The following is a 22,069-nucleotide window of genomic DNA, read 5'->3' on the forward strand; positions in this document are numbered from 1 at the left end:
CCTGTGGGCATTCAATATACTCCGAAGCAGCCCTCTTACATTGCATTGCTTGGTTGGCAGATCAAGACATCTTTTGATGTTGCCCCATCTCCCTATTTTTGGACAACCTTCTGATAAACAAGTCTGTTCTCATTTACAGCTAACTTCTTTGCCTAACTGAAGACAGTTCAAATAATTCTCATTCCATTGATTCAATTTATCTTCCTCTCTTGTGGTCTGATATGCACATAGCTTGGCAATGGCAAATGATAGCCAGATGGGGGGAAATAAGTGGCCTATTAGTAAGCTCTGGAAGGGTTGTGTGGCTCCTAGTGTTTGAAGCTTCCTGTAGAAAGTGCAATAATTGACCATTGCTTTTCTCACCAGCATTTGGTCAAAGTTCTAGAGAAACAAGAAACATTCAACCTAGTTTTGGTTACTTGGATATATTTCTATGCTATTGGATTTTCTTTAAGATGTATAATTTGATGCATTAAAAATGTGTCAGAATTTGTGAATTTCTATCAACTCTGGAATAATTGTCTGTCACCAGAAGAATAATGTTCCCTTGATCAAAGTGAGAGGCTTAAGTCTTTTGATCAGTGGTTTGAGGTAAAAATCCTTGATTATGTCTCAATATGCAATACGACTTTAGTGAATAACTCGGTGACCTGATCCATGATTTTATAATTCTTCAGTTATTTGTTGACAGAGGATAAATTGGGATGGAAATCGGAAATGACTAGCTGTGAAATCACTGAAAAAGGAGTATCTCTGTTAAAATTAAAAGACATATTTTTCTGTTACCAAGTAAGTTTTAAAGAAAAGTTTCAGTTACTGATGAGTATGCACTTATCTTATTTTGGTCAATGTACTGGGCTGCCCTTTGGTCAGAAAAAATGAAATAAAGGAAGTTCTCCAGGGCTTATTTTTCAGATATTGGTTTTAAGTAAGCAAATTTATAGCCTAATAATATTTGTCTTAAGAGTCTCATAGATATTTATTGCTCAAAGGAATTCGTATGCTCAATGTGCTATGAGGATGGCAAAAATGAATTAGCTGCAAAAGCAGAGTCTAAGAATTTACTGCAAATTGAAAATAAATCTACTTTTAAACCACCACAGCGATAGCTAGAAAAGTTACTTGCTTAACTGTCTGATATAAACACTGCTCCACAAGAGAAATGAAAATACATAGCTGGAAAAAAAAAACCTCAACTATTCATTTCCTGCTCTTTGATCTTATTTTTTGGAGAGGGACTAAGATTAAAGTTTATCCTATCCCCAATATACACTATAAATATGAATAAATAAGCCAATTAAAATGTTTCCTCATAAGATACACTTGAATTATTAACCACTTAATAGAATGACATACTTAAACATGTATAACCTAGTTTTTATCTTTTTTTTTTGGGAAAACATCTAGTTATAGTAATAGGACTTGAATCATCAGTATTATCTGTTCTCTTAGATTTCCTCACCAATTCATATATCTGTGTAGATATAGTTAGTTAAGATCATTTTAAGGGCATCCTCTAATGATTCTCTTTCTGTTGTTTTCAATAAACTTGTTTTGACTATGACAAAAATGGCTTCAGAAATTATGCTATTCATGGTTCCTTCATTAAAAATTCAATGACATTGGACAAGACAGCATTTATCTGATCCTTAGTTTCCCCATCAGTCAATTGAGAAGATGAATAATACCTAACTTAGTCATTGTGAGGCTCAAAAATAGTGTATGTGACAATCTATTTTCAGCTGCAAAGCACTCAATAAGTGATTACTTTTCCTAAGGTATGTACAGTATCTTGAAGAAGCAAGCAGTGTGTTGTCACCTGTCTTCATCAGGTCTGCCTTAAATCCGTAACAAACCAGAGGCATTTCCAAACCCGAACTTGCAATTGATGTGACGTTTTTTGTGGTATTTCGTCTCTAGACTGTTTTTTTCCATGGTTAAGCCAATGTACTTTTACATCTGTCTACAACTGGAGCGCAAGTGGATAGTTTCTCAATTATATACTGAACTGCATCAATGTAGGTAGTCAACCTGAATGCTTAGGCCTCAAAGTCTTAGGTTTCATATATTTTTAACATTTTTATCTCAGTAATTGTTTCATCTTACTAGACCTATCACTCTGCTTATGACCTGATGAATTAATGAAAGAAGAACTACATTTTAACGCTATGAAAGCAGTCTTTTTATTTAGAAAATTTTACCTGTTTAATGATTCAGGTTTGTTATTTTCTCTTTAGTTGTTGAAATGGTTTTTTAAAAAAATAATTATTATAATTAGGGCTACCCAATGAAATATTTATTATGGGAGAAAATAAAAATAGTAAGAGAAGAATCTTTTAGACAAAAAGACCCAGGAAAGAAATAAAGATTTGCAATACACATCAAACTTTTTAGAATTAGCTCTATGGAAATATTTGAAATTATAAGGAAATCAAATCCAAATATGACCATTTCAATTTCATGAATTTTTAAAAATTAAAAGGCCATAGTCTTAAGAGGTTGTCATCTTCAAGTACCAATACAAGGTATTAATTAGAATTTTATTTCATGGATCAGTGCAATAGGTAAATAAAAAAAATTAATGTTTCCTCACTTTTGACCGTATACCATAAATTTTAGGACTTACAAGTGCAAGGACATTTAAAATAAGAAAAAAGATTACTGTGTGTCTTCAACAGAAAAGTGCATTATTTAGAGCATACCTTTCTGTGCTGTCAGATTCTAGTTCTATGGAGGATATGAACTTTCATTGCCTTTTACAATTTTATGACTCTGTAAGTAGTTGATAAATAATAGTAATGCAAATAATTCTCAACTATAAACTGACAAATAGATTCTGTCAGAGGCTCAATTTAATTTTGTTCCTTTCATGGAAGAACAGTTTTGAGTCCATTTACAAATTTACTTCAGTGTTCCTAATCTATACATGTATCTGTTCTTTGGATTCCCCTTTGTATTTGTTATTAACATATGCTTGGCTTCTTCATAATAATGAATTAATAAAATCTTTAGTAGTTCATTTTATATTTGCATGAAAATCATAATTTTATTTTTATTTGAAAATTTCCCGTTGAACATTTTGTATGTATCCAACACATACAAAAGCACTTAGTGATTCCTCCTCTCATACCATTCTTTGGAATTTGTTTTATAGAAAATTTTAAAAATTGAATTTAAAAATTGAATTAATTAATTTAAAAATTGAATTAAGGTTTTATTTAGTTTCATTGGTAATTGCATGGATAACCAATAAACAGTGAGCTTTCAGTTACAGGACGTTTTCAAGACAACTTTGGCTATTAGAAAGTACTTTTCTTTATCAAGCTAAAATCTTGATGCAATTTTTAACTGTTGGTTCTAGTTCTATTTCTTATGGCCTCACAGACCAAATATCCCCATTGCCACATCATGGTACTTCAAAATAGTTACATTTACTATTAGCTTTGTTCTTCCTTCCAGGATAAATCTCCTGTATTCTTTACCCATTCCTCATTTGAGATGGATTAAAATTCCACAATTATCTTAAACACTCTAATTTGGCCCTTCTTCATGCGTACACCCCATCCTAATTCTATAAATATTCATTGAAGATTGCATTAGCAAATCTGGCAAGAACATCACTATGGTTATTCATGTAGACAGAAAACCATAGGATGCCCTGCTGCTCATCCATGTCTTCTACACACTGCACTTCAACACATTTTTGCAGGTTTACATTATTACTCAAGTTCACCCTATTAAATTTAGCCCATTATTTTAACCTCTTAACAACATTTTGAGTCATTAGTCTTGTTTTGTTTTTTTCATTTTTCCAATATTTGTATGCCTATTTTGTGTCTGACACTGCCTTAACCCATGGGAATAACAAAGATAAGAATGTAAGAGATCTCTTTTTTTTTTTTTTGAAGTCTAGTGAGGGAGGGAGACTGATTGATTAGAACCCAGACTCTTGAATGCTAAACAGATAAATGCTGCCATGAGAAAATAGAAATGATCTTATTCTTCTCTTTGGGAGACAAAGGTGGCCATTTGATTTTCTGCCCAGCTTTGTGAAGATTAGCATATTTTATGTACAAGTTTAAGTGTAAATATATTTTTTTGAGGTACCAACTGTGGTATGTTTAGAGATCTTAAAGTATGGACATGAATAAAGCCAAGATAAATTAATTGCTTCTTTCTCCGTTAAATTTCCTGATAGTAGTGACATTTTAAGAACTAGTGAAGTAAAACAAGGGAGAAAACTAGTTCAATAAGATATAGCTTAATTAGGTCTTTTTATCAATGTATTTGAACGAATGAGCTCAGAGTATGCTCATATGACTTCGCATTTAAATACTGGAATTCTTCTAGTTCCATTTACAGTTGACCTTGAACAACATGGGTTTGAACTGTGTGGATCCACTTACAAGCAAATTTTTGTCAATACATATATTGGAGGTTTTTTTTTTTTTTTTTGGAGATTTGGGATCATTTGAAAAAACTCACAAACCATATAACCTGGAAATATTTAAAAAATTAAGAAAAAGTTAGCTATAAATGCATATAATATGTGTAGATACTACTTTATTTTTATCATTCCCTACCATAAAATATACAGTTATTATAAAAAGTTAAAATTTATCAAATTATACACACACTTACAGATTGTACATGGCACCATTTGCAGTTGAGAGAAGTGTAAACAAACGTGAAGATGCAGCAATAAGTCATAACTGCATAAAATTAACTGTAGTATATACTGCACTTCTGCAATAATTTTGCTGGAGTCATCTCCTGTTGCTATTATGTATGCGAGCTCAAGAGTTGGGAGTATTCACTTAAAATGCCCTGTGAGGCCAATCATCTCTGGTGAGCAGTTCATCTTTCCAATAAATTGCATATCACAGTAAAAAGTGATCTCTTGAGGTTCTTTATATTTTTCTCTGTGTTTTGTGCAATACTACAAACCTTGAATTACACCATGTACCTCTGTGAAGTGCCACTAGTGATGCAGAAGTATTCCCAAGAAGCAAAGTCATGACATTACAAGAAAAAGGTAAACTGCTTCATAGCCACCATAGATTGAAACCAGCAGCTGCAGCTGCCCACTATTTCAGAAAATCCATCTTATAGACAAATGACATAAACTATATCAAAAACTATATCAATAAATGCAGTACAGTACTGCAAATGTATTTTTCTTCCTTTTTTTATAATACCATTTTCTTTTTTCTTTATTGTAAGAATACTGTGTATAATACATATACAAAATATGGGTTAGTTGACTGTACGTTATCAGTAAGGCTGTCAGTCAGTAATAGGCTATTTGTAATTCGTTAAGTTTGAGGGGAGTTAAAAGTTGTATGCAAATTTTTGACTGCACAAGGGTTGGCGCCCCGACCTTCAAGTTGTTAAAGCGTCAACTGTATTTAGTCTTCCTCTTTGTAGGCTGCCAAAAAACTATCTAACTTGAGATAAATAGAGAAGTCGATTTGAATAAGATCTCGCTTGGTATGGCTTCAACTCTATGTGGATTAACAACCTACAGCATGTTTCTCTAAAGAGGTGTGTGGTGCTAACCTTGCGCAGATGATTTTTACACCCTTTCCCTAATATAAACCAAAAGTTAATTTGAAAAACTGTGGCATTTTGCTATAATATAGTCCAAATTTATTCATGCTACTTGGCTTTGAATACATTTATTTTTATCATTTCCCATTTTCTTCTACCAGAAAAGGCAATTAATACCATATTTCTAAATGTTTTAATATTTAGATTTTCTTAGTGTTTGTATCATCTTCCAATGATTTGTATTTTCCCCTTGCACCCCATTTAAAGGAATTGGAGATGTGTTAAATATTTTCATAACTCATGTGTCAGCGTAGGCTGCCATAACACATTACCACAGACTAAAAAACAAAAATTTAATGTAACCTTTCCTTGATGCTTATTTGTGGACAGAGAGAGAACGAGAGAGAGGGAGAGGAAGGGATATTTTTCTATCTACCTTTTCTTCTGAAGCCGCCAATCCTGTGAGATTAGGAACCCACCCTTATGGCCTCATGTAGCCTTAATTACCTCCTAAAAAATGATATCTTCAAATATAGTCACATTGTGGATTAGGGAGTCAACATAGGAATTGGTGGGGATGGGGGAACACAGGCCCATCCACAGCACCCATCACAGAGTGAGAGTATGCGCACATTGGATCATATTGTGCCCAGCTCATTATCTCAACAGCAACTTAACATTTTTATGCCAGGATTTGATTTTAAATGACTTCTAATCATTTTCCATGAAACAGAAAACAGTTATTATATCTGCTGCTGGTCTATTGCAACCTAATATAGGGAAATGGATTAGTGTAGGACTAAGAGAACTCCCGAAATATATACATCTATGCACCCACAGAAATTAAAAATGTTTTAAAAAGAGAACTCTGCCAGAATCTTTACTCTGCCACTTGCAAATGACGTGACCTCTGCAAAGGTAGAACATTAAATCGGTTAATGTAAGTTAATATATGTTAATATAAGTCAAGAGCATTAAACAATATGTGACATGTAGTAAAATTCTATAGGTGTTAGCTTTAATATCATTAATATTACTCTTATTATCAATTTTTGTAGGCAAATCGTTCCTATTTCTCCACCATTTCCCATTTGACAAGAATGAGAACATTTTTTGCATTCTAGTCACTAACTTCTGGAAGCTTTGTAGTTTGTCTTTGATGCTTTCAGAAAACAGTGTCCCATAACTGAACAGGCATAGTATATTTCATAATACAGTTAAAAATTCAGAATTGGCCAACCACGTACTAGATCAAAATAATAGCTCATAGAGAAAGAAAAGTACTTATGCAATCTTTTCTTGATTTCATTTAATTTTTATAAAAGATAGCATTTCAATAAAAGTAAAATGGCAGTTTAAAAGTATTTCAAATATTAAAATATTGGTATTTAAAATATATATTAAATATTTATATTTTCATACAAAATATTACTAAATTTTATATTTAAAAATTTTATTTTAACGAGAAACAAGATATCACTTAGGTGTAAATGTTAGGAAAATTCAATCAATTGATAGATATTCACTAAATAACTGTACATTCTGGATTTCCTAATAATTCACTGTATGACTATTAAAGTATGTTATTTCTGAGGATTCGTTAGAATATTAACTCCATCAGAGCTAATATTTGTCTACATTTTTAACTTTTTTATTTTCACCACTTGTAAGAGTGCCTGGAACATATGAGGTCATTAAGTAGTTGTTGAATGAGTGAATGGTCAGTAGTTCACTGTAACTACTATTCATTTGCCAGAGTTTATGACTTGTCCTGGGGATATAAAGAGTACGTGTGCCCATGGAGGGAATGTGCAATGGGAAAGATGAAATAAGCACAATTCAAAGTAACTTGTGACAGAGACATATCAACTAAGTGCAGGAAGACCACAAAGAAAGGCATCTCTACTTCTACCTGAAGTCGACAGACAAGGTCAGGAAGTGATTCAATGAAGAGGTGATGGTTTAGAAGAATATTGAAAGATGTATGAAACTTTACCAGTGTGCAGGGGCACAGGAATGTGGTAATAATTCTGTATAAAAAAGAATAAATAATAAGTCTTGGAAGTAGAAAGCCAGTCGTCTCTGAAGAGCTTCATGTACCTTACTAAAGAGTCTGAACTTTATCTCATTGGTAAGACACTGAAGAATCTAAGCAAGATGTTTTTAGAAAGGTCACTCTAGCTGTGGAGCAGACAACACTTTGAATAATGTAAGTCCCTGAGCTTTGCAACTGCTCAGAAGTATAGTGGAATAATACTCGAGTCCCCAAATCCTATAGGTTTCAATTAGAGTGGCCAGAGGTAGGGGTGGAAGTGAAGGGTATTTTGTCATTCCAGAGACATTCAGAAGCTAGAATGGATAGGCTCGAATGAGGCAAATGAAACATAAGAAAGACTCTTGAATAATTCTGAGATTTCTGTTTTAGATAACTGAGTGGGTGAAGGTGTCAACAATTACCAATGAAAAAAGGGCAAATATGGCACAGAAATCGGATGGTAATAAGCTTGGTTTTGATGAATTAAAGTTCAGGTGAAAAAGCTAGACTATAATATTGGGGTACAGAAGAGAGATCAAGTTTAAATTTAAAATATATAGGTAGCTGGTGAAGGCACGTGTTTAGACAAGATGGTCCATGGAAAGTGGGAAGGGCTTTGGGTCAAAGGTGAAACCCTGTGAAAAATCAACACTTAAGTTTTTCTAGATGTGGCGAATGGGTAGAAGAATGTGTGAAGAGTCTGTGGAGGCAGGAAGAGAATCAGGAACAAAGGCATTATGAAGTATCAGATGTGAGAGCTGATGATGAGGTCAAATGTGCTGGAGAAAGTCCATGGATGAAGTCTGCAAAGTGTCAATTGTGCTGCACTTGCAGAATGCCATTGGAGACTTGGGCAAGAAGAATGTGATGGGCGTGGAAACCAACTGCAGTGTCTTGAGTGATGAGAATGATGAAGTGCAGGCAGAAGGACCACACCTTGAAGAAGTGATGGGAAAGACAAGAAGAAATATACGCCTTGACAATAGTCTCCGATTCATTGAGATCTACCCCTTCAGAAAGATTAATGCTATTTCTAGATGATTTAGTTTTATAAACAAATAAATTTTCTCTTTTGATTTTAGTCCGAGTTGAGCATAAGGAGTATTCACTGAGAAGAGTGGGAGTTGTTGAGATAAAAAGGAAAAAATAGGAGAGGCCAGGGTAAGGATGGCATGTTTTGAGGCAAGGAATAGAAATTACAGAGATCCATGTGGAATCTGTGTGGACACCCAGGATGGGTTCGGGTTATAGAGGACCTTGAAAAAAGGGCAAAGCATCATGGGGACAGGATATTTGTCTGTTTTGTTCACTCAACAATAGATACTTGACAAATACTGGTGAGATGAATGAATGTGGGATCTGGTGTGTTACAGTGTGGTGGGGGCGGGGAAAATAATTTTACTTTGTTAGAAGTGGAGTGATGAAAGTTTTAGCTTCAGATACGCTGAACTTGAGATCACTCTCTAACAGCCGAGTGAAAAATCTAGTAGGCAGGTGGAAAACGACGGTTGGGTCTTAGGTGGGAAGATGTGACTTGAGAGAGACTGGCAGTGATCAGCGTGCCGCAGAAAGACGAATCCACAGGTAGATGAGAACTTCCTTGTATAGAAACAGGGTTGCCAGGCCGGGCGCGGTGGCTCATGCCTGTAATCCCAGCACTTTGGGAGGCTGAAGCGGGCAGATCACTAGGTCAGGAGATCGAGACCATCCTGGCTAACACAGTGAAACTCCGTCTCTACTAAAAATACAAAAAATTAGCCAGGCATGGTGACGGGTGCCTGTAGCCCCAGCTACTCAGGAGGCTGAGGCGGGAGAATCACTTCAACCCGGGAGATGGAGGTTGCAGTGAGCAGAGATCGCGCCACTGCACCGCAGCCTGGGTGACAGAGCGAGAGACTGTCTCAAAAAAAAAAAGAAAAAAGAAAAAAGAAATAGGGTTGCCAGATTTACAAAACAAAAATGTATTGGATGCCCAGTTAATTTCAGACAAACAATGATAATTTTTTATAAGTATGTTTCATGCAATATTTGGCAGCACCAGATAGAAAATATAAGCAGAGCAGAAAGAACACATAATCTACATTTATAAACTTTATCTTGGAGTTTGTGCAGTACTGGATCTGAGGGCTTTTCTTTCTAAATTCCTAAAAGTTCTTTACACAGAGATAAGGAATGGAAGTCACAAGAATATCCAGACAATCATTCTCTAAAATATGATTTTGAAATAAAGGTTGGGGGGGGGAGGTGGGGAAGTACAAGTATTCTTTGTCACATTTAGAGGAAATGGATTATTTTAAGATTTTTTGAGACAACAAAAATGCTTCAATAGTTTTTCTACTTTAGCAGGAGAAATTCTACTTTAGGGAAGATTTGGGGAAAGACAGGTTGGTAATTTAATTTTGAGAAACATTGCCTTTTGCTGAAACCTCTTGTCCTCTCTCTTGATCAAATATTGCAATCTTGTTTGAGCCATAAATTATAGGCCACGTGTGAATAAAACAGGTAATATAAGATCTTTCATTTATCTAAAATATTTATGCCAACTGCATAGCTAATGAAGGAAGGAATATAACTGTACAACTTCAAAACTAGCTGTTAGGACTGAACACACATAAAAGTTACGATAATTTCTTTTTTTATTATATTTTAAGTTCTAGGGTACATGTTTACAACTGTGCAGGTTTGTTACATATGTATACATGTGCCATGTTGGTGTGCTGCACCCATTAACTCGTCATTTACGTTAGGTATATCTCCTAATGCTATCCCTCCCCTTCCCCCCACCCCACGACAGGCCCAGGTGTGTGACATTCCCCTTCCTGTGTCCAGGTGTTCTCATTGTTAAATTCCCATCTATGAGTGAGAACACGCGGTGTTTGGCTTTTTGTCCTTGTGATAGTTTGCTGAGAATGATGGTTTCCAGCTTCATCCATATCCCTACAAAGGACATGAACTCACCATTTTTTATGGCTGCATAGTATTCCATGGTGTATGTGTGCCACACTTTCTTAATCCAGTCTATCGTTGTTGGATATTTGTGTTGGTTCCAAGTCTTTGCTATTGTGAATAGTGCCACAATAAACATACGTGTGCATGTGTCTTTATAGCAGCATGATTTATAGTCCTTTGGGTGTATACCCAGTAATGGGATGGCTGGGTCAAATGGTATTTCTAGTTCTAGATCCCTGAGGAATCGCCACACCAACTTCCACAATGGTTGAACTAGTTTACAGTCCCACCAACAGTGTGAAAGTGTTCCTATTTCTCCACATCTTCTCCAGCATCTGTTGTTTCCTAACTTTTTAATGATCGCCATTCTAACTGGCATGAGATGGTATCTCATTGTGGTTTTGATTTGCATTTCTCTGATGGTCAGTGATGATGAGCATTTTTTCATGTGTCTGTTGGCTGCATAAATGTCTTCTTTTGAGAAGTGTCTGTTCATATCTCTTGCCCACTTTTTGATGGGGTTGTTTTTTTTTTCTTGTAAATATGTTTGAGTTCTTTGTAGATTCTGGATATTAGCCCTTTGTCAGATGAGTAGATTGCAAAAATTTTCTCCCATTTTGTAGGTTGCCTGTTCACTCTGATGGTAGTTTCTTTTGCTGTGCAGAAGCTCTTTAGTTTAATTAGATCCCATTTGTCAATTTTGGCTGTTGTTGCCATTGCTTTTGGTGTTTTAGACATGAAGTCCTTGCCCATGCCTATGTCCTGAATGGTAATGCCTAGTTTTCTTCTAGGGTTTTAAAGTTATCATAATTTCTAATGGCCTGGTATAAACATGTGAGATACACACCCAGTTTATTTTGTAAGGTTCTTCAGATTTACCCATAACTGGACAGGGCATCATTTGGATATAGAATAGAGAGGCTGTATTTTGCACAAAAGAATAAAAGATTTTTCTCCTTTTGCTGTAATGCTTTTTTGTTTTTAAAATTTTTAAATATAATTTCATAAGACATACTTTAACATAAATGTCTAACTATAATTGTAGTAAAGAGACTCCGTTTTGAATGTTTGACCTCTGACAACTTTCATGTCCCCACTCTCCTTTTTACCCTTTACCTGATATCTGGGCAACCTGATTAGAAAGCCCAGCACCCTCCATCCCTTGGCATTGGTGGCAATTTCAAATCAGCCAAGCTCCACCTGGGTGGGTACCTCTATCTAGGCTCAACTCTCAGCCACAACAAAAATCCAAGCCACCACTCCCCTCTTCTATTGTTTTACTCTGAAAGAAATACGGGTTTTTCTTGAGGAATCACTTTGCTGTTTGCTATATGAATAATAAGCTTTATAGCCTAAGCATTGTTGCCCATGTGCCATTCGTCCTGACATCTATATGTGCCTGGGGAGGAGGAATGCTGACCAGCTTACAATAGGGGATGCTAGGCACCAAAATAAAACAGTGAGCATGTACATCCTTTTTCTTAGTAGAGTCATTCTGTGAAGTTTGTCCCTTCCCCTCTGTTCCTGCTTTCCTATATTAGTGATCTCACGTAAGGTACCTACCACCTTGGACTTCTAACACCATAGATTGGCTTTGGCTACTTTTAACTTATATATGTAGAATAACATAGTATATATTCTTGCTGATTTTGCTCAACATTGTTTATGAGATTTGTTAATATTGTGTTTGTTTAGAATATTTAGTTCACTTTCACTTCTCTGTAGTATCTCAATGAATATACCATGATTTGTTTGTCTGGGTTTTAGCTGTTGTGAATAGTGCTTCTACCAACATTTTTGTTTTTACCTTTTGGTGCACATTTGTGTTGGGTACTACCTAGAAGTGGAATTACTGGATCATTGTTCATGTGTGTGGGCTTTGATAGTGACAAAGAGTTCTCCTGACAGGTTATGCCAATGTATATGTAGGGTGAGGTTTAAAAGTTGTCATTTATACTTCTAAACAGAATAAAATTTTCTCTTATATTTAAAGCCACTAATGAGTATTTTCTATGTATTCATATATCCTGAATTGTTTTAGTATTGGTTAGATTCAAAGTTTAGGTTTTTACTTATGTAGTGAATTATAATAATTTTACGTTGTCTCAGCATCCATTTTGAATTCAGAGTTAGCTTTCTATACCAGAAGCAGGGCTCAGTCGGCCTTTACACAGTATCCAATTCTACACCACACTCAAATGGCTCAAGCTCGTGGCTGAGACTAGAACTTAGAGGCATTTCCCCCGCCCAGCAGATTGGGCTTCCCACTGTACTGCTGTCTCCTTTAAACGGACCACAAAGGAATTTGTCTGCATCCTTAGGGTGACCCACATCCTCTTCCCTATATGTCCTCCTAGCTGCTAAATACTCTTCCGTCTCTCTGCCTGATTCTTCATTCCTGCCTCCTGTGACTCAGGACAGGAGAACTGCCCTCCTAACTCATAACATCCTCCTTGCCTAGCATCTATAAATAAAAGTCTCTGAACTTGTTTTCCATTGTGGTGGTGTATTGAATTTGCACCTTCCTTCCGAAGAACCAGGGGCTTCCCCATGTTGGGTTTTCCCCAGAGCTCCTGGAGAACACAAGGTCAGCCTCCTTGCACCAGAGTGATGTTCAGACAGGTGAAAAGTGAATATGGGCCAGAAAAGAGCCACAAAGGTGTCTGCCAGTATAAACAAGTTTCCTGTGTGAGAGATCCTGGTAACGGGTAGGACAAATAGGTAAAAGAAAGATCCTGTGAGGGATACTCTGTAAACACCCATGTCCAGCTCCCCTTCCTCTCCCATTAGAGTAGGTTGCTAGCAGCTCTGGTACTGGAATCCCAGTTTAGCTGAGGGCTCCCAAAACACCTTGATAGACATATAAAAAGTATAGAGTAATAGACAGTGCTTTGAGATGCTGTCAGTGCCTCAATTACATTCTGATTATTTTTGTATAGCACAGTTTTGATAGAAGAGTTTTAACCTTTCCTTAAGTCTACAGAATGGATTAGTTTCCAGTGAAGTGTTAAGAAGGGTTTGGAAATTCAACTAATCCTCATATATATCAGAAAATTTATTTCTTGTATTACATTGGCTCTTTAGCTAAACCCTGTTTGCATATATTAAACATCATTTAGAATAAAAAATGTTCTTTTAGAAAAAGCAGGGCACATTTTCTATTTCTTTTGCTGTGATGAGTGTCCAACTTAGTCCTGCCACTTCATTTTCACCTCCTATCGGTTATGACGATCACTTGTATATAAAGTTTTGAAACAGAGTATATGGCTCTTAAAATTAAGTGGCAATATCTGCATTAAGGTGTCTATTCTTGTGAAGTTTTAAATGATGATGATAAAGTGATGATGCTGATAAAAGTGTACCCTCAATTATATACATTATTCAAATAAGCTTAATCTATGATAAAATTAAGCATAATAAATCAATGGAGAACGAACTAATAATTCAATAAAATGTGCTGAGGAAACTGGCTGTGAGGAAAGTGTTTAATTTTGCTCTTTTGATCTTTGTTCACACTCTATTTCAAGATCAATTCAAGATGGATTAAGTAGAACAAAAGGGGAAGAAGAAAGAAAAGGGATAAAGTCTCTAAAAGATGAATCTTTATATTATTTTGAGATAGGATAGTATTGCCAAGATTATTTTCTTTATACTTTCATCCATTGAACTTATGTATGTATGCCTTTTTTTGTAACCACATAAAAATTCACACAAGTGAAAGGCCAAAAATTTTGTTAAAATTTTGAAACAGATATGCCAGCTATGTATATGTCTTATTTAAACTAACAGAGCTAAAAAAAGAAATATACAAAAGAGACTGCAAATAGAAAACATTTCTGAAGACATACTTAACCATGTTAATAAACAATGAAATATAATTTCAAGCAGTATTTTTGCTGATTGTTTTGGCAGTCAGTTTGGGAAATATGAATGAGACACTGTTAAACCAACAAGGGATTGGTGAGCTGAGCCCTCTCACATTCTTTCCAAGGAGATATGAATTGGTCCAATCTTTCTGAAAAGCAATGTGCAAGGTTATCAAGAATTAGGAGATTTTAACATGTTCTCGGTGTTTTTCTTTTTTATACATTTCTTCTGGGAAAATTACTTGATAAATAGTAATTAATTATACATTAATTAAAACCACAATTACTTTTGCACCAGCCTAATACCATTCTGGACATCAGCTTTGGCAAAGAATTTATGATGAAGTCTCCAAAAGCAATTGTATGATGAAGTCTCCCAAAACTGTTCATGGCAGTGTGATTTATAAATCCTGAGCTTGGTCAACTCCTGATTGAGGAAATAATACATGAATGTATATACATATAATAGGATATTGTGAATCTACTGAGTTTGATTACTTCAAAGAAAGCTTGCATATAACAAATCCACAGGCAACATCCACGGAACAGGCAAAAGCTGGAAGCATTTCCCTTGAAAACTGGAACAAGACAAGGATACTGTCTCTCAGCCCTCCTGTTCAACACGGTATTCAAAGTCCTATCCAGAGCAGTCAGGCATGAGAAAGGAATAAAAGGCATCCAACTAGGAAGAAAGAAAGGCAAACTATCTCTCTTGGCAGATGATGTGATTCTATATCTAGAAACCCCATATGCTTTGCCAAAAGTCTCCTAGAACTGATAAACAGCTTCAGCAAAGTTTCAGAATGCAAAATAAATGTAGAAAAATCAGCAGCATTTCTGTACACCAACAACATTCAAGGTGAGAGCCTAAGCAAGAACACAATCCCATTCACAGTAGCCACAAAATGAATAAAATACTTAGAAATACGGCTTACCAAGGAGGTGAAAGATCTCTACAATTAGAATTACAAAATACAGCTGAAAGAAAGCAGAGACAACACAAACAAATGGAAAAACATTCCACGTTCAGAGATAGGAAGAGTCAATATTGTTAAATGACCAAATTTCCATTTAGCAAAGCAACTTACAAATTCAATGCTATTTCTATCAAACTAGCAATGTCATTTTTCAAAGAATCAGAAAAAAAATATTCTATAATTCCCTTTCACATGAAACCAAAGCAGCCAGAGTGGTCAAAGCAATCCTAAGCAAAAAGAACAAACCCAGAAACATCACACTACCTGACTTCATACTAAAAGGCTACAGTAACCACAACAACATGGTATTGATAGAAGAACAGAGATATAGGTCAATGCAACAGGATAGAGAACCCAGACATAAAGCCAAACACCTACAGCCATCTCATTTTTGACAAAGTTGACAATCATAAACAATGGGGAGAGGACTCCCTATTCAATAAATGGTTCCACAATAGCTGGCTAGTCATATGCAGAAGATTTAAACTGAACTCCTTCCTTTCACCATATACAAAAATTATCTCAAGATAAAGACTTAAATGTAAGACCTAAAACAAAAATCTAGAAGAAACCTAGGAAATATTATGTTGGTGCAAATGAAATTGTGGTTTTTGCCATTAAAAATATTGCAAAAACCACAATTACTTTTGCACCAACCTAATACCATTCTGGACATCAGCTTTGGCAAGGAATTTATGATAAAATCTCCAAAAGCAATTGTAACAAAACCAAAAATTGACAAGTGGAACCTAATTAAACTAAAGGGCTTCTGCATGGCAAAAGAAACTATCAAGAGAGTAAACAGACAGCCTACAGAATGGGAGAAAATGTTCACAATCTATGCACCTGACAAAGGCATAATATCCAGAATCTATAAGGAACTTAAGCAATTCAAAAAACAAAAATCAAGCAACCTCATTAAAAAATGGGCAAAGGACATGAATAGACACTTCTTAAAAGAACACATACATGCACCCAACAAGTATATGAAAAAATGCTCATTATCACTAATCACTAGATAAATGCAAATCAAAACCACAATGAGATACTATATCACACCAGTCAGAATGGCTATTATTAAAAAGTCAAAACACAACAGATGCTGGCAAGGCTTCAGAGAAAAGGAACCATTTATACACTGTTGGGAATGTAAATTATTCCAGTCACTGTGGAAAGCAATGTATAGATTTCTCAAAAAAACATAAAACAGAACTACCATTCAACCCAGCAATCCCACTACCAAGTTTATACCCAAAGGAATATAAATTGTTTTGCCAAAAAGACACATGTACTCATATGTTCATTGCAGCACTATTCACAATATCAAAGACATGGAATCAACCTAGGTGCCCAATAACAGTGGACTGGATAAAGAAAATGTGGTATCTATACACTATGGACTGCTGTGTAGCCATAAAAAAGAATGAAATCATGTCCTTTGCAGCAAAAGGGATGTAGCTGGAGGCCATTATCCTAAGCGAACTAATGCAGGAAAAGAAAACCAACTACTAGCATGTTCTTTCTTACAAGCGGGAGCTGAACATTGAGTGCATAGACACAAACATGGGAGCAATAGACACTAGGGATGACCTGAGCAGGGAGAGTGGAGTAGGGTCACGGGTTGGAAGGCTACCTATCAGGTACTATGCTCACTACCTGGGTGATGAGATCATTCATATGCCAAACCTCAGTGACAGGCAACTTATCCACGTAACAAACCTACCCATGTACCCATGGAACCTAAAATAAAAGTAGAAGAAAAAACAGAAAGTTTGCCAAAATTATGATAAGTAGTAAAAACAAAACAATAAATTTGTTATGGCATCATCTGCCAAGTGTTAACTAAAAACAGTTTCTTCTTTCTGACAACATGGCTAGCTAGAATTCATTCGTACTTAGGTATAAACATATGACTGAACTATAATAGGATGTTTGTAAAAAATATGTTCTTGTTGTAGCCCTTAAAAGCCTCCCATTATAGATCATCATGCTCGTTCCCTTTCCATTGAGCAGATGGAGACAACCATGGTGACTTTAGAAAGAATGGGTTGATGGTGAAGAAGGTTTGTCCCTGAATGAACACTCCCCCCATGCTTACTGCATGCAAACACACTCACACATGTGGCTGTTGAAGATGAGTAAAAATAGACTTCTATCAAATTTCAGCTATTAAAAGTTTGGGATGTGGATTAGTGAAGCAGATACTAGTGTTACCCTAAATGATTCACCTGCAGGTAGTGTATGCAGTGTGTGGAGAGAGAGAGACTAGTAGAAAGTAGGAAGTGCCTTGATGCGTTTAGAATAGTCTCACATTTTTAGGGAGAACAAGTTTCCCTAAGATGTATCAGGATTACAGATGTGCGGATAACATTAAGAGTAACAACATATGTGTCATGGGGTCTTTCTATATTTGCTCATGGAAAGTAGAATGCTGCTCACGTATTTTTCTGGAGCCTCTAGGAGTTTTCCTCAATTTAAGCTGATGCTTCAGCCATCTAGCATCCTGCAGTCAGGCCCTTTTTGGGGATTTGGGGTTCCTTTCTCCACAATGCATTGCCATGGCTACCAGGTATTACCGTCTCTTGGGGTATTTCTGAGGAGGAATCAGAGTCAACAAAACTAAAATTCCACTTTCAAGTATAAATCTTTTCATTTTATTTTCTCAGTTTCAGCACTGGGGGGAAAAAAAACCCTAAACATTGCTTATTGTTTCAGAGATGTTATCTTTCTCTTTGGTGCACTGAGAGAGACAACATGTTTCCTTTATTAAGGAATTCATTTTGCCAGAAAATTAATTGTGCTTAACCAAATTAGGCTGCTAAATCTGATATAGTGTGGTGGTAACATTAGAACATGTCTAAGATGTCATTGTTTCTATTGGAATTAAAAGGATTATTAAAAATAGTGGTTAACTGAGTCTTTTTTCTTTAAATAGAGTGAGAAAATCTTATTGTATCAGTTTTATTCCTCAAGTGATTGATTTTTATGCTTTATTACATTTTACCACATTTGATTCTTACAGTTAAAATTTGAAATTTAATATTTCTAATGATAATTTTAATAATGCTTTTAGCATTTTCAGATTTACTGTAATCATATTCTTAAGTAGCACAATTACTCTTATTTTACATATTTTATAAGCAACTGAGGTCAAACAATTTTTTACTTAACTGAGGGTATATAATTTTGACAAAGTCAGAATGTGGCTTATATTTGCCAAAATCCCAAGAAGAAGTGGGTGGCATACTTGAAACAGGATAGACCAAAAAGATATTCAGGCTATGTGATGGTTAATATTGAGTGTCAACTTGATTGGATCGAAGGATGCAAAGTATTGTTCCTGGACGTGTCTGTGAGGATGCTGCCAAAGGAGATTAACATTTGAGTCAGTGGACTGGAAGAGGCAGACCCACCCTCAATCTGGGTGAGCACCATCTAATCAGCTGCCAGTGTGCCTGGGATAAAGCAGGCAGGAGAAAATGGAAGAGCAGACTTGCTGAGTCCTTCTCAGTCTTTCTCTTTCTCCCATGCTGGATGTTTCCTGCCCTCAAACATCAGACTCCACTTTCTTCAGCTTTTGGACTCTTGGACAGACTTACACCAGTGGTTTGCCAGGGGCTCTCAGGCCTTTGGCCACAGACTAAAGGCTGCACCATCAGCTTCCCTACTTTTGAGGTTTTGGGACTCGGACTGATCCACCACTGGCTGCCTTGCTCCTCACCTTGCAGATGGTCTATCGTGAGACTTTACCCTGTGATTGTGTGAGTCAATTATCCTTAATAAAATCCATTTCATATATACATCTATCCTATTAGTTTTGTCCCTCCATAGAACTGTGACTAATACAGGCTATTTACCAAGACATAGGTGTGGATAGTGTAGGAGCAGAACTGTAACCTCCTGGAATATTGAAGGGAGAAGGTGAGGGGCAATTACTAGAATGTGGAGGGAAAGATTTCTGAAGAGTCAGCTGCCTTGAGAGATTCAGTGACCTTCAGTGGAGGGAATGAGCCAGCTCAAGGCAACCTTGCAGTAAGGGAGATGAGGAATAAATATGTGGACTTCATTCTTTTCCCTCCCACTGATCTTCCGCCAAGCTCCCCTTTCACCAAATTTAACCAGATGCCAAAGGAAACATTTATATGCCACATATAAGTCAGCTCTGGGTGGGGTTGGGGGATAGGGCAGAGAAGGTTCAAGAAGTTTCGAGAGGCAGGGGATCTGCCACAGGACCCCAATCTCCATTTGACTAATGGGTGTTCCTTCTATTGCCTTTGCATTCAAGAAGATCCTATCCCACTGGATATCAGGAATTAAGTGATGATTCAGAAAGTCTCCATCCTTGTCCCTTTTCTCATCTTGTTCTCATTGTACTACTATTGGTAGAAGAGGATACAGATATAAATTACTGTCCCATAAGATTTCATTGAAACCTGTGAGTTATAAATGATACTACATGATCAGAGATTAAAAATAACTTTGTACTGTATATTTGTTATTTTTTTGGCAGCTCGCTTTCAAATTTCCTTGCTGTACACATGACCTCTTATTAGAGAGTTACATGCCTTTCACCCAGACTTTGCATCTGGAGAAGGACATACACATTGAAGAGACAAAGAAATTACTCGAAGCCGCTTCTGTGGAGTTAAGAGCTCTGCAACAGGAATTCTAGATATGAAAGGACGTTCACTTCTGGTGGCGTCATCAGGGAATGACCAGAGGTGGCAGCACAGGCAGTTGTACCTCAACCAGACAATTACCGTGGTTAAGATCTTGGCTTTCCTTTCTGCTACCCAGAAGACTATCTTAATTTCTGTTCTTTGTTGATTCTGTGAGATGTCTGGTGTTCTACTCATAAACTTGTTTTCTACTTGAATTAGCAAGAGCAGATATTACAGACTGATTGTATCTCCAATTCCCCCAAGTTCATAGGTTTAAGTCCTAATCCCCAATGTGACAGTACTTGGAGATGGGACTTATAATTAGATAATAAGGTTAAATGAGGTCAGAAAGTTAATCCAATAGGACTGGTGTCCTTATAAGGAAAGGAAGAGACATCAGCGATTTCCCTCTTTCATTCTGCATGTGCACAGAAGAAAGGGTGTGCAAGGACAGAGAGAAGGTGGCTGTAGATAAGCCAGGGAGGGAGATGTCACCAGAAACCTACTCTTACAGCACCTCGATCTCAGACTGCCAGCCTGTACAATTGTGAGAAGATAAATGTATGTAGTTCAAGTCACCCAGTCTGTGGTATTTTGTTATGGCAGCTCTAGGTAACAGCAGACTCTGTTACTTTAGAAAGTACAGTGGGTTTCTGTTATTTTCAACAAGATCCTTAACAGAAAGAAACCCTAACAATTGAACTAGAGCATTATTTTTCAAACTTTGAGTCACAACCAGCAGTAGGCTGTCAAATCAATTTAACAGACAGCACCAAATTTAAAATAATTGAATAGAATATAATAGATGAGAACATATTGTAATGCATCACCTCTAGTAAGATTAAGTACTGCTTCCTGAGAACTTTGTGTGTGTGTGTGTGTGTGTGTGTGTATGTGTGTGTATTTGTGTGTGGTTGTTTCTGTGTGCATATGTATATACATACTGGACTAAATGTAAAATATATTTTGGAACATGGGAAATGGTTGAATAAATTTAAAAAATATTATTCTAGAGCATATTACAATATTCTAATTGTTCATTTTTCCTGCCATGACAGATTGAAGAATTTAGAGCCTCACTGAAATACGGATTAAACAATCATAATTGTGGGATGATTTTCAAAAATTTGATATTAAGAGGGAATTAAGACTATGGTTCATTATGAGTTGTATTGAAAACTTAGATTGTGTGATTTTTATTATGTAAAAATTTGTGTTTTAAAGTTTTATGTAGCATGCTGAATTTCTCTCTGGCATCAAGGGCTTTGAAGATAGGAAGAGAGGAAAATAGGAGAGTGTGTGAAGTTAAAGAGGAAATCAACAACTAATATTTGTATTGTGTTATTCAATTTGCAAGTTGCTTTCAATTTCACTTGATCACTTCATTTAATCTTCAAAAGAAACTTGTGAATATTCAATCTTTATGAATGAGAAAACTAAAGCTCAGAGGTTGTACTTTCTCCAAACTTGTATTTAACATATATAGAAATCAGAAGTGACTTAGCCAGATTTCAAACCAAGGTTACTTGAATCTTCAACAAATAATTCCTGTCTTTGGACTTTAAGATTTGTTCTTTCCATTATCATGTTAAATAACTAAAATAACAAACCAGTTATTTATTTATGACAGTCTCTTCTCTGAGTTAATCTGTAGCAACTCAGAATATAATTGAATTAAAAATTTCAATGTTATTACTTTGTTATATGTCCCTCAACATTTTACCTCAAAATTTAGTTATATCTGGAAGTCCAGGTGGATTTATTCTACAGGGGATTTATTATCATAAGGCCGTGGAGTCTCTTAGAAAGTGATTTACTTAAAGTGCAGAGATAATCAAGGTATACAAACTTGATCCAAAGAAAATGAATTTATGTTGGAGGGAAATGGAGATTCTGACTATAATACCAAATGTGTCACTGAAGGTTTTGCTTTCTCCCAACCCAATTAGATCCATGTCTGAGTTCCACAGGGAAGGGGTTGCATTGATGGGTTCATTAAAGTCAATGACACTTCAAAATCTTTGCCTTGCT

Source organism: Gorilla gorilla, chromosome 17 (genome assembly GCF_029281585.2).
Source record: "Gorilla gorilla gorilla isolate KB3781 chromosome 17, NHGRI_mGorGor1-v2.1_pri, whole genome shotgun sequence".
In the NCBI taxonomy this organism is placed as follows: domain Eukaryota; kingdom Metazoa; phylum Chordata; class Mammalia; order Primates; family Hominidae; genus Gorilla; species Gorilla gorilla.